We start from the raw sequence: 13,888 nt of genomic DNA on the forward strand, positions 1-13,888 counted from the left end.
CGAGTGGCCATCATTACTTTAACAAATGAAGGTCAGTCCGGAAAATTGCAAAAACTTTGAATGTGTCCCCAAGTGCAGTTGCAAAAACCATCAAGCGCTACAACGAAACTGGCTCACATGAGGACCGCCCCAGGAAAGGAAGACCAAGAGTCACCTCTGCTGCTGAGGATAAATTCATCCGAGTCACCAGCCTCAGAAATTGCAAATTAACAGCAGCTCAGATTAGAGAGCAGATGAATGCCACACAGAGTTCTAGCAGCAGACACATCTCTAGAACAACTGTTAAGAGGAGACTGCGCAAATCAGGCCTTCATGGTCAAGTAGCTGCTAGGAAACCACTGCTAAGGAGAGGCAACAAGCAGAAGAGATTTGTTTGGGCCAAGAAACCCAAGGAATGGACATTAGACCAGTGGAAATCTGTGCTTTGGTTTTATGAGTCCAAATTTGAGATCTTTGCTTCCAACTGCTGTGTCTTTGTGCGACGCAGAAAAGGTGAACGGATGGATTCTTCGTGCCTGGTTCCCACCGTGAAGCATGGAGGAGGAGGTGTGATGGTGTGGGGGTGCTTTGCTGGTGACACTGTTGAGGATTTATTCAAAATTGAAGGCATACTGAACCAGCATGGCTACCACAGTATCCTGCAGTGACATGCCATCCCATCCGGTTTGTGTTTAGTTGGACCATCATTTATTTTTCAACAGGACAATGACCCCAAACACACCTCCAGGCTGTGTAAGGGCTATTTGACCAAGAAGGAGAGTGATGGAGTGCTGCGCCAGATGACCTGGCCTCCACAGTCACCGGACCTGAACCCAATCGAGATGCCTTGGGGTGAGCTGGACCGCAGAGTGAAGGCAAAAGGGCCAACAAGTGCTAAGCATTTCTGGGAACTCCTTCAAGACTGTTGGAAAACCATTTCAGGTGACTACCTCTTGAAGCTCATCAAGAGAATGTCAAGAGGGTGCAAAGCAGTAATCAGAGCAAAGGGTGGCGACTTTGAAGAATCTAAAATATAAGACATGTTTTCAGTTATTTCACACTTTTATTCCATATGTCTTCATTCATAGTTTTGATGCCTTCAGTGAGAATCTACAATGTAAATAGTCATGAAAATAAAGGAAATGCATTGAATGAGAAGGTGTGTCCAAACTTTTGGCCTGTACTGTAAGTCAGAATGTAAACTGGGCGACAGATGGTAAGCACAATTACATTAACCTAAAACTAACTTAATTAAAATGCCATAGCCCATACTGTTTTCTTTTTTATTATTATTAGAATATAGACATTAAGAGAATAAATTCTATTATTAAATTACTTTTTATACTTAACCCCTTAACGCCGACTGTCGCTAATTTGCATCAAACCCCTTCCATTCTGACTGCAGGCGAGATAGCGTGTGTATTCCCCCAATGCTGGTTTCTTTACATTCGATACATACCTAGGAACCTTTTGCACGCACTGGTTTCTCGTAAAACCGGTCGGAGTGGGAACTACATCCGGTTCACGGAAGCGAAATTAACCCTAACCCTAACCCTAAAAAGACTACTGTCAATGTTAGGGAGTAGGAGAGTGTTTTCTTTCTTGCTGTTGTCAAGATTCATTTATTTGTCAATTACTTTGTGACATGAATAAAATCTACATATCTGAGATGGGAAAATGTCATTTATTAATTTTACCATTTTGTAAAGAATTTTACCATGAATGCCTGTTGTCGCTAATTTGCATCATACCTAAATTTATATCTATTCTATATGCTATAGACAAATTAACAATCTCAACTTAATTTAGCATCAGCTTGGAGCCAGAAACACACATAATACATTTTTTTATATAATTGTGAATAAATTCACGGGGTTAAAGTACATTTAAAATCAGGTACTTTTTACTTTTACTTAAGTAGGGTTGTCATTTTTGTACTTCTACTTTTACTAAAGTAAATATGTCTCTGGTTATTTGTACTTTTACTTAAGTACTGAAATCCAGTACTTCCTCCACCACTGCAAATTACAGACATGGCCAATTCACGCAGGATTAAGAACGCTGACATTCTCCGTAATTATTCGGAAGTCACCAGGTAATACTAATCCCGTGCGAATAGGGCTAAAGTCTGCTGGCTGGTAAAGCATTGATGTGAACAAACTTAAGGATTTTTGAAAGAAATACTGAAAGTAAACATTACCATGTTTCCAAGAAAACATCATAGAGAACCTTTACATCACTTTTTTTACGTCAGGTTGGAAACTTAATCCACACTAGTATAGCCTGACAAGCCAGACCCACATCCAGATGTTGGGTCTGGGAACTCACCATTGGCAGGGCTCAATCCAAGGGGCGGGATAAACGGTTGTCTTTCAAATTCAATTTTCAAATAGTGCTACAACCAGGCAGAGCAACATCTTCAGTTTTTAAGAATGATTTCTGTGCCGTTCTTTGTTCTTTTCTCAAAGAAAAGCTAAACTAAAAGCTCGCTGATTGTGTCTTATCAGTCACAGTGTGTCTGTTCCTGATACGTCAAGGCCTTATCACATTACCCTTTTTCTGGAGAAAACAATCAACATCGACCTTGATTATTGGTAGTTAATTCAACATGGAAAATGATTAAAGATAAGAAAAAACTATTGTCTGCCACTAGGGACAGAAATTTGCCTTTGACAAGGCAGGCTCCAATGACATAAAATACATATAAGATACATACTGTATAATAATACCGCAATACAACAATACAAACAATGCAAAAGAGGGCTGAATGGAGTGGGATATGTTGCCTCTGTGACTATTCACTGTGGGGATGGCAGTGGGGATGAAGAATGTTTTGTATATGTTTTTAATTGCCAAGAGGACTTTGTAACGTCCTTTGACCTGATGGCAGTGACTGCAGTGGTAGGTAGGATCCTGTGTGATTGTAGGGGTCTATTATCTTGCCAGCCTGATTTATTATACAATTCATTGCGCCAACAGCACAGTTCCCTCCAGGGAGAAAATTGTGACCAAGTTGTTCACTACCATCAGACAGTGAACAACTTGGACACGATTTCCGTCCCCATAAACGCCCGGAAATCCCCCTCATTTTCGGCAGTTAAAGTGATGGTTTGGAGTAATTTCACCCTAGGGTCCTTTGCACCATGACCTCGAGCCAAACACCCCCCCAGAAGCTTTTTTCACCTGGGTCGAAATTGGGAGAGTTAGCGTAGAGTAGTGTTATCAGCTGAATAGCTTAGCGCAGGGGCTAATGGACCCACTTTGTATCTCGTAAATGACCCCACTAATAATGCCCGAAATGATACCAAACTTCTACACTAGTACAAATAGGTTATGCACTCATAAAACGATGGATTGTAAAGTTTGTAAGTACACCAGAAGTTTATGAACACTTGTCTGCTCTCTTCTGCTCTCTGTTGCTGCTGCTGCTGCTACCTGCAGTTAGACGAGTGCTTAGGGCTGTCTACAAATTACTACACCGAAAAGAGATACAACAAAAATAGATACAACAAAAATATTTATTAATTTAATGATTAAATAAGGTAATGTCTCCAAACTTACCTCAATTATTACTTGTCTCCTGCTAGTTATACTACTGCACTTACTTTAAAGGTCCCATGGCATAAAAATGTCACTTTATGAGGTTTTTTAACATTAATATGCATTCCCCCAGCCTGCCTATGGTCCCCCAGTGGCTAGAAATGGTGATAGGTGTAAACCGAGCCCTGGGTATCCTGCTCTGCCTTTGAGAAAATGAAAGCTCAGATGAGCCGTTTTGGAATCTGCTTGTTATGAGGTCATAACAAGCAAGGTTACCTCCCCTTTCTCTGCTTTGCCCGCCCAGAGAAGTTGGCCAACCCATGAGAGAGAGACATCATGGCTTTCAAATGAGAAAAGTGGCAGTTGGTCAAGGCCCCACCCCCACCCTCCACCTTGCCCCTCCCACTCTCCTCCTCAATAGCTTCAGACACAAAAATGGCACATCCTAAGGAAAGCTCATTGTGGGACTGGCTCTAGTGGCTGTAGTTCTGCACCAAAGCTGAATTTCGGAAAGGAGACTTCAGATACAGTATTAGGGGACCACTAAGGTCTATATAAAAGCATCCAAAGAGCACCATGTCATGGGACCTTTAAAAAGCAGCAACAACAGAGAGCAGAAGCCAGCAGGCAAGTGTTATTTACATAAACTTCTGGTGTAATTACAAACTTTCCAATCCATCGTTTTATGAGTGCATAACCTATATGTACTAGTGTAGACGTTTGGTATCATTTCGGGCATTATTAGTGGGGTAATTTACGAGATACAAACGTGGGTCCATTAGCCCCTGCGCTAAGCTATTCAGCTGATAACGCTACTCTACGCTAACTCTCCCAATGTTAGACCCAGGTGAAAAAAGCTTCTGGGGGGGGTGTTTGGCTCGAGGTCATGGTGCAAAGGACAATAGGGTGAAATTACTCCGAACCATCACTTTAACGACAATTTACAGGCTGTGAACGTCGCGTTCGTCTGTGCCACATATTGTCGAAAACAAACCATGACGTATGTGGAGAGCTCCTGCGGAGGTGCTAATGGCTCTAATTAGCATATGAATAGCAGCGACACCGCGCCGGGCCAGAGACTGTCTGGCCTGGCTGGAATTTCCTCACTCACTACCGGATGAAACCACTACTTTTAAGAAAAATCTCTCGTGATTGGTTGGCAGGTCTGTCATGGGTTAGGCTATTGGTCACCCTGGGCCATTATTATTATTATTATTATAATAATACAATTTTATATATATATATTTATTTATTTATGTATTAGCATATATATATATATATATATATATATATGAAATAAATATATATATATATATTTTATATATGCTATGTTGTATATTCATGTCATTGAACGTGCTGTTTATTCAAAGATAGAGCTTTATTGACACAAAACACAAACACAAAAACTATGTACAAAGCATAGGAGACATACAGCACACACAACAAATATCCCACGCTCACGACAAGCCAAATCCTACAGCACCGTCAACCCCTAACCCGCGGCCGCCTCGGAGCTGTAGGTAACCAGCAGCATTCTGTCTGAATTCGGTCCATTTTGCAGACGTCTGTGGTGCGTTGTCCTGTATTTTGGATCATCAGGTCTATGGTGGCGCACTTCCAAATGTCCACCTCACCCGCAGGCAGCACACTCTGTCTCAGCTGTAAAATCAATAAATAAAGACAATCAGTACTGCGTAATGCACTGCTTATGGACACAACACATCTATAAATGCACCTGAAAAATATTTACATTAACCAAAAACGGATCTAATCTTACCCTCTTTTCTTCTCGACCGACTCCGAGCTGAACTCTTCACAGCTTCTGCCCACGATGCCAGATCTGGTTGCTTACCTGAAGCTCCAGCGTGCTGTCTTGTAATATGTCCTACAGGCAGCTGGAAAACAAATGAGAGTGGTATGAATAAAAAAAAGTCAAAAACATAAGTCACAGTAAAATTAAACAAGGAAAGATGAAAAAGTAAAAAATACTTACACACAATGGCGTAATTATCAGCGTGATTTAAATCTGGACTTGCAGACATAGCTCCGAGCAAATATAGGTCACAGCCTCGTTATGAAGCGACGTTAGTCTGTAAAAAAAAAAAAAAATGTACGGTTAAGATCAGTATCTATTGACGTATCTATGTCCTTATACAGAAGAATGAATGAAAGTCATTTAATGAAAGCATATTCTTTAAATCTTACCCTAGCTCCGGTTCGTAGCGCCTGCTAGTTTGTCTCTGAGTTGTCTGCTTCCTGTAAATTACAAGACCAAAAAAATACACTTTTATAAAGCAACTCACCCGTTTAGCTCTGTAATGAATCACGCTGAAAGCAGCCAGGTATACAGCTGTGCTGCTCGTGTTTAAACTTGCGTGCATGGTGGAGTTTAAAACATTACTGCCAAGTCTAAGTAGCCTGTTTAACATCCAAAGACAGTCACTGTACTTTTCAAGAGTTATATATATATATATATATATATATATATATATATATATATATATATATATATATATATATATATTAAAACAATCATATACTTTTCATTAATAATTTTATACCTTTTTTTCTGTTTCTGTGAGCGCATCTTTATGGAGCCCCGGAGGTGATATGGAGGAGAAAAAAAACCCCGCTCCGTACATCTTGAACAACTCCCGTGCGTTTCCAAGTGAAGTTTGACAGAGTGTACAGACAACTCTTTTACCAGTTGGCCTGAAATACTCCCATACTTTGGAAGCTTTGGTTCTAACTCTTGGACTCATCTCCCGCTGCTATTTTTCGAATCAAAGCAGTGAAGGCAGGGGTAGGGGGTGGGGCTGAGTGATAGAGAGAGACAAAGAGGGGCAGATTAACCAGCAGGGTACGAACAGTGCACACACTGGTGTGGGGGTGAATTACAGTGAGTTTTAATGGAATACTGGGAAAGATTAATAACCATAGGACAATTGAAGTCCAGATTATGAGGCCATTTCAGCAGAGCCAACAGCTTCATATGCCATGGACATGTGAATATGGTGCTGAATTTGCCAGTATTTTAAGAAGACAAATGGTTGGGACATTGTCATGCAATGACAAAGCTGATATGCTTTATGTGAAGCACAGTGTTTTGGTGTTAGCAGAAAGACTGTAAAACAAACTGTACAGCGGTGCCTCTGTCTCCATTCCACCAGCCAATCTTGGATGAACAAGACCAAAGAAAGGTCACTGTAGTCATGCCACTATGCACAGTGGTTGAGCTCTAGGAGACTGTGAATGAATCATGGAATGCACATTTTACCTTTGTGGCAAAGCCTGATTAAAACTAATTGTTGAAATAAATTACTTTGTGTATCTTTTTTACATAACATTGGTCATTGCTAATGATATACACAGTAATTCATCTAGCATACTGTCATTAAATAAATCAATTCAAGCTCAAATTTAAGAGTCTACAATAAAAATTCTTAAAATGAAGTTAATACCTTTTAGAAAAATGTCACTTGGGGTAAAACTCCCCCTGCTGCTACCCTGATTTGCATTTGTATAGCTCACAGCATTTTTATTTACATGTTAAAGCCTCCCCTAGAATTAGAGGGAGGAAGGGGTCATGGGGGGACAACTGCCAAGCAAGGCCCATGTCAATTTACGACAATTTACGGCAGTTTTCGGTGTTGCTTGTAAATTGCCGTGTAAAGTCATAAACCTGAAGTTCCACGACAATCTACAGTGCCGCTTACTGATGAAAATCCCACTTTTCATGCAGTGTATCATCTGCATACTTAAAAAGAGTCATTCCTTTTCTGCTGCAGGATATGTTGATTGTGTAGGAAGAGAAGAAATCTGGGGATAAAACAACATTTAGTTATAAACCAAGTGGAAGAGTATTGTCTTGCTGCCACCATTCTGGAGAGGTTTGTCACTTACAACTCTCTCCATGCATTTGCACAGTACGGATGTTAGGGCAACTGGCCTAAAATCCTTTGGGTCCTTGGCATGTAAATCCAGAAGACTTTCAAAGAGCTTGGTAAAGACCCCACTTATGCCTACCATACACTAGAAGACTTTGAAAAGACTAAAGTCTGACACCATCTCACAGCTAAAGAAAATCATCTCACATCTAACGTCAAAGATATCATATATATATGTCATAATATGTAAAGACTGGAGATATTGCAGGGTCACAAATTGCAAGACTACAACTAGATTTGTCTTGAAAAATGTAACCAAGCTACATAGCTACCGCTAGCGTTAACGTAACTTAGAGGAAGACGAATGATGGCAGGACCCGGAGGTTCGTGTTTATCCCCCGGCAAAGTTCCTGTTGGACGACTCGCTTCAGAAGGGAGAAATGGGCAACTTTCCCTCTTGAGCATTTAGCCTAGCGTGGAGCAATAGCAACCATAAACAACACTGGCTCTAGCCGTTTGCTGCTTCCTGTTGGTGCTGGAGGGAGCACACCCATTGGTTGTTGACAATGTTCACGTGATTTGACTTCACTACAAAGACTTAAAACTTACGATAATATGAAACACATTTGATTTTGTTGAAACGTCAAGTCGAAATCGGGAAAATCGCTTTAAAAATCATTTAGTGTAAGGTCAGCATTAGCTGAGTGGAGCAGTCTTTAAGCACTCTGCCTCTGAGCCTGTCAGGGCAAAGAGCTTTGTGTGGGTTTACTCGGCTCAGGACAAGGGCCAACAGCTATCTATGATGAGAGCCTGGTGGGATGGTCTGGGGAGGGTCCAGCTGGTTGGTGGGCTGCAGTTGTTGAATTGGCTGAAGATGTCATGGTGCTGTCTGTTTTCCCTCTCCCCTCTCCCTTGTTTGTCTTGTCTGTCATGTGCTGAGAGGGTGTGGCGGTCCTGGCTCTCTCTCCCTCCTCATCAGGACACCTATGGCTTCCTGCTCACCTCAATCACATCCAGCAATCACCACTCCTCTCATAAACCCCAGCCTTCCAACCAGTCTCTGCCAGATCGTCCGTTCACCCGAGTGGTAGCACTTGCTATGGCCAGCCTCAGTGTTTTTGAAAGACTGCTTTTTTTATTCCTGTTGCAAGCCTTGTTTTGACTTTGTGTTTTCTTTTTTGTCCAGATTCCTACTTCAGCCCTGGAAGCCCAGTCTGCCTGCCTGAGCCAACCTGTCTCTCACCTGTCAGCCTGCTCTCAGCCCCAGAGGATATCAAGCACCTGCATTACTCATTGTGTTCAATAAACCTCAATACCTGTTCCGACCTTTTTCTCTGTGTCTGCTCTTGAATCCGGACAGCCCAGCCTAACAGTGCGATCTGGCCAAGATGGATTCAGCGGACATGGAGACAAACTCAGTCGGCACCAGAAACCAAATTGCCATCAAGGAGCACTGCTAGGACAACATGAACAGCTGATCCGGACTCTTGTGGAAGACAGGCAAGCCATGTCTAATCAATTATCACTTCTGACTGAAGAAGTCTCTGCCTTAACCTAGTTAACCCCCCACAGCCAGCTCCTGTAGCCCTGCAGCCGGTGTTTCCACAGCCAGGCCCTGTAGCCCCACAGCCTGTGTTGCCCCTGCTGAGGGAGTCATATGCCCCGGATCCTGAACCGTTCTCCGGTGAATTATCTTAGTGTAGAGGGTTCTTGTTGCAATGCGCCATGGTTTTTACGCAGGTGGGCCGTGCTCACCTATCTCCGGCCGAACGTCTCCACCGTAGGAGATCCCGTGAGTGCCTCTACTGCGGAGGTAAGAGTCACTTCATTGCGGTCTGCCCCGTTCGGCCAAAAGACTGGGCTCCCCAATAAACGTGGGGGTATTGGAGAGCCAAGGTAACCTCCCGATTTCTAACCCTGCTCGTATGCAGCTTCCAGCCACCCTTTGTTCTCCCCAGCTCTCCCTCTCTATGCTAGCCCTGATTGACTCTGGTGCTGAAGGCAATTTTCTGGACTCTGAGTTGGCCTCCCAGTCGGGGTTCCCCATAGAGACTCTCTCTGAGACACGCACTGCCAGGTCTGTGGATGGCAGAATTCTGGCCCATGTAACTCTCCGCATCAAGTTAGTTCTCTCTGGCAATCACCATGAGGAAATAACCTTCAACCTTATCACTGCTCCCAATACACCAGTAATTCTGGGGTTTCCCTGGTTAACATTACACAACCCACACGTGGGTTGGTTGGCTAGTTGGAGCCCTTTCTGTCATTCCAACTGTTTACAGTTAGCCCTGCCCCCTGCTGGATGTACCACTAGAGACACTTGCACTGAGCTTCCTGATTTGTCCACTATCCCCTCTGACTACCATGAGCTTAGGGAGGTGTTTTGTAAAGACCTGGCACTTTCCCTTCCTCCACACCGACCCTATAACTGTGAGATAAAACTGCTCCCTGATGCACCTTTACCCACCAGCAGGCTCTATAATCTGTCTAAACCAGAGAGGGAGGCTATGGAGAGTTACATCCGGGACTCTCTTAATGCGGGACTCATCCGTCCATCCTCCTCTCCAGTTGGGGCTGGGTTTTTCTTTGTTGAGAAGAAAGATAAGACCCTCCAACCCTGCATAGACTATCGAGGCCTAACTTTCTAACATAACTGTTAAGAACCAGTACCCCCTACCTTTGATTAACTCTGCTTTTGAGTCCCTATAGCAAGCCAAGATCTTCACCAAGTTGGACCTTCGCAACGCCTATCACCTGGTTCGGATTAAGGAGGGGGATGAGTGGAAGACCGCATTCAATACGCCCTAGGGTCACTTAGAGTACTTGGTGATGCCTTTTGGTTTGACTAACGCGCCTGAATGATGTGCTGAATGAGATTTTTTGAACCACTTTGTATATGTATATCTGGATGATATCCTCATTTTTTCAAAGGACACTGCTGAACATGTTTCCCATGTCCGCCAGGTGCTCCAGAGACTACTTGAAAACAAGCTCTATGTGAAGGCGGAAAAGTGCGAATTCCACGCTACCTCTGTAAGTTTTTTGGGGTACATTCTTGAGAGCGGGCAGATGAAGACAGACCCTGAGAAGATTAGAGCAGTTGCTGAATGGCCAACTCCCACCTCCCGTAAGCAGTTACAACTCTTCCTGGGTTTTGCCAATTTCTACAGATGTTTTATCAGGGACTACAGTAAGGTTGCGACTCCCCTCACTCAACTCACTTCAATCAAGATCCCATTCACCTGGCCCCCAGAAGCACAAACTGCTTTTTCTCAGCTTAAGACCATGTTTATTTCCACACCTATCCTAGTCCATCCTGACCCTGATAAGCAGTTCATTGTTGAGGTAGATGCTTCAGACAGTGGGGTGGGGGCAGTACTCTCCCAGCTTTTTGGACCAGACCAGAAACTGCATCCGTGTGCTTTTTTCTCTCGCCGCCTTAGTCCACCGGAACGGAACTATGATGTGGGAAACAGGGAGTTGCTTTCCATGAAGCTAGCTTTGGAGGAGTGGCGGCATTTCCTGGAGGGCTCCGAACAGCCTTTTATCGTTTGGACTGATCATAAAATTCTGGTTTACCTTCAGTCTGCTAAGAGGCTAAACTCTCGCCAGGCACGTTGGGCATTGTTTTTTGGACGTTTTAACTTTGTGTTAACCTACAGACCCGGCTCCAGAAATGGTAAGCCAGACGCCTTGTCCCGACTTCATCAACCCGTGGAGGACATTCCCTGCCCAGACACCATCCTCCAACCCAGTTGTGTGGTAGCGGCTATCTCCTGGGAGATTGAGGTTGCTGTCAGAGGGGCCCAGAGGGATCAGCCAGACCCAGGTAACGGTCCAGCTAACAGTTTGTTTGTGCCTGACTCTGTTCGTTCCCAGGTCTTGCAGTGGGTCCACATTTCCCGGTTCGCCTGTCACCCTGGCTTCAACCCTACCATCTCTGCTAAAGAGGAATTTTTTGTGGGCCGCCATGCACAGTCTGCACCCAGAGTAAGGCATCCCATCAACCCTGTGCAGGCCTATTGCGCCCTCTGCCCGTGACTGGCCGTCCATGGTCGCACATTGCTCTGGACTTCGCTACAGGCCTGCCCCCATCCCAAGGTAAAAACACCATTTGCACTATAGAGGACCGCTTTTCTAAGTCTGTGCACTTTATTGCCCTGTCCAAGCTCCCCTCAGCCCGTGAGACCGCCGACCTGCTGGTTCAGCAAGTCTTCCGACTGCACGGCATCCCCCTGGATATAGTCTCGGACAGAGGACCCCACTTCACATCCCAGGTTTGGAAAGCGTTTTGCCAATCTCTTGGTGCTACTGTCAGTCTCTCATCTGTTTTTCACCCTCAGACTAATGGACAAGCAGAGAGGGCCAATCAAGACTTGGAAGCAGCCCTGCGTTGTGTGGCATCCACCAACCCATCCTCCTGGAGCTTGCAGCTCGCCTGGGTGAAGTATGCACACAACTCTCTGACCAGCTCGGCCACAGGGCTGTCCCCATTCGAGGCTTCCCTCGGGTATCAACCCCCTCTGTTTCCCTCTCAGGAGAGTGAATTGATGGTTCCCTCAGTCTAGCACCACCTCAGATGCTGATTTGGAGGGAGACCCGGTCAGCTCTTCTCCGCTCTGTGGCGAGCAATCGTCGCCACGCTGATCGCCGCCGGACCACGGCCCGGACGTATAAACCAGGTCAGAGAATTTGGCTTTCCTCTAGGAACATTCCCCCCAGGACTGACTCTAAGAAACTCTCACCCCGGTTCATTGGTCCCTTTGTCATCGACCGTATCATCAACCCCTCAGCTGTCAGGTTAAGGCTACCACGTACAATGAGGATCCATCCCACCTTTCATGTCTGCCAAATAAAACCAGTCTCTTCCAGCCCTCTGTGCCCTCCAGCCGGGCCCCCTCCTCCGGCCCGGGACATGGATAGCCTCCCTGCTTACACGGTGCGTCGGATTATGGCTGTCCAGCGTCGTGGCAGGGTCTTGCAATACCTTGTGGATTGGGAGGGTTACGGCCCGGAGGAGCGGCAATGGATACCTCGGTCTTTTATTTTGGATGCGGACATGGTTAGGAGGTTCCACGCAGCCCATCCTGACATGCCGGGTGGGTCGCCGGGAGGCTCCCGTTGAGGGGGGGTACTGTCATGGTGCTGTCTGTTTTCCCTCTCCCCTCTCCCTTGTTTGTCTTGTCTGTCATGTGCTGAGCTGTTCACCCAAGTGGTAACACTCGCCACGGCCAGCCTCAGTGTTTTTGAAAGACTGCTTTTTTGTATTCCTGTTGCAAGCCTTGTATTGACTTTTTGTATTTTCTTTTGTGTCCAGATTCCTACTTCAGCCCTGGATGCCCAGTCTGCCAACTTGTTTTTTTATTGAACCTGCCTCTCACCTGTCTGCCCGCTCTCAGCCCCAGAGGATATCAAGCACCTGCATTACTCATTGTGTTCAATAAACCTCAATACCTGTTCCGACCTTTTTCTCTGTGTCTGCTCTTGAATCTGGACAGCCCAGCCTAACAGAAGAAGCTGCTGCGCTGCTCTTCGAAGGTAATCACTGTAGGTTTGGGGGCTCTCCTCATCATGATATTTAACCCCTGCCATGCCTCCTTATTACTGCATTACCAGACGTAAGTTTTTGTTCCACTTTGTCATTGTAGCCATGTTAGCCTTCTTTCTGAATGCTCTTCTGTAGTTCCGTCAACCTCAGAGTGTCACCTTCTAAAAAGAGCCTTTTTTTCTGAACCAGGCATATGTTCATGTCCATGGTGACCCACTCTTTGTTTGGATGTAGTGTGATTTGTTTAGTAGGAATAACAATGTCCTCACAGAATGAGATGCAGGAGGTTACTATATCGGCCAGTAAATTGAAATAATTCCCACAATCCCCACAATGAAACATCCCCTCAATGTCTTGTCTGCTTCAGCTTCTCTTCATAGTCCTCGGATTCATACACCAAGCCTTATAGAGCTGGCTCAGGTTTGCCTTGGACCAGCTCTTAGTTATGCTGTTATAGGTCTAGACTAGCGGGGACTTCCTTCGACACACTGAGCTCCTCTCTCTTTCCATCTGTGTGCATTAATGTCTCTGTAATGCTTGTTACTAACTTAGCTACAGGGAGCTTATTGTCTGAAGTCCTTATGTTTTCTTGTCTTGCAGTTTTCCTTGGATTGGGGTGGCACCTTAATCATGATTGCAGATGCCGCCATGGTCCTGCTCCACGCCCTCCAATGCCCTGAACTGCTCAGCTCCAACAGATGGTCCTGCAGGAGTCTCATTTTTCAACACGCTTTTTTTTATCTGAGTTGAGCGTGATACGATGTTGAGGCTTTGAGCGGGGGAGCAAAGACAAAGAACAGCTCTATGACCAAGGAGCAGAATCTCACCACACCGCTTACATGCTCTGGTCTGTGGTAAGACTTTTCAGGCATGTCAGTATGGATGGAGATTTGTTCTGAAATGGTGCTAAAACGCTGGTGAGGCAGCCGTTTAA

The 13,888-nt window shown here is 44.9% G+C and overlaps 1 long non-coding RNA gene across 1 annotated transcript; it reads right to left on the minus strand.

Annotated features, from left to right (window-relative positions):
• Positions 1 to 4,973: 4,973 nt before the first annotated feature.
• On the minus strand, positions 4,974 to 5,931 carry LOC114570487 (uncharacterized). The gene is made up of 4 exons (XR_003694530.1): positions 5,725 to 5,931; positions 5,513 to 5,609; positions 5,297 to 5,414; positions 4,974 to 5,178 (listed from the first exon to the last, which is right to left on the minus strand). It is a non-coding gene; the product is annotated as an uncharacterized LOC114570487 (long non-coding RNA).
• Between the last annotated feature and the right edge of the window lie 7,957 nt (positions 5,932 to 13,888).

This window comes from Perca flavescens, chromosome 16 (genome assembly GCF_004354835.1).
Source record: "Perca flavescens isolate YP-PL-M2 chromosome 16, PFLA_1.0, whole genome shotgun sequence".
In the NCBI taxonomy this organism is placed as follows: domain Eukaryota; kingdom Metazoa; phylum Chordata; class Actinopteri; order Perciformes; family Percidae; genus Perca; species Perca flavescens.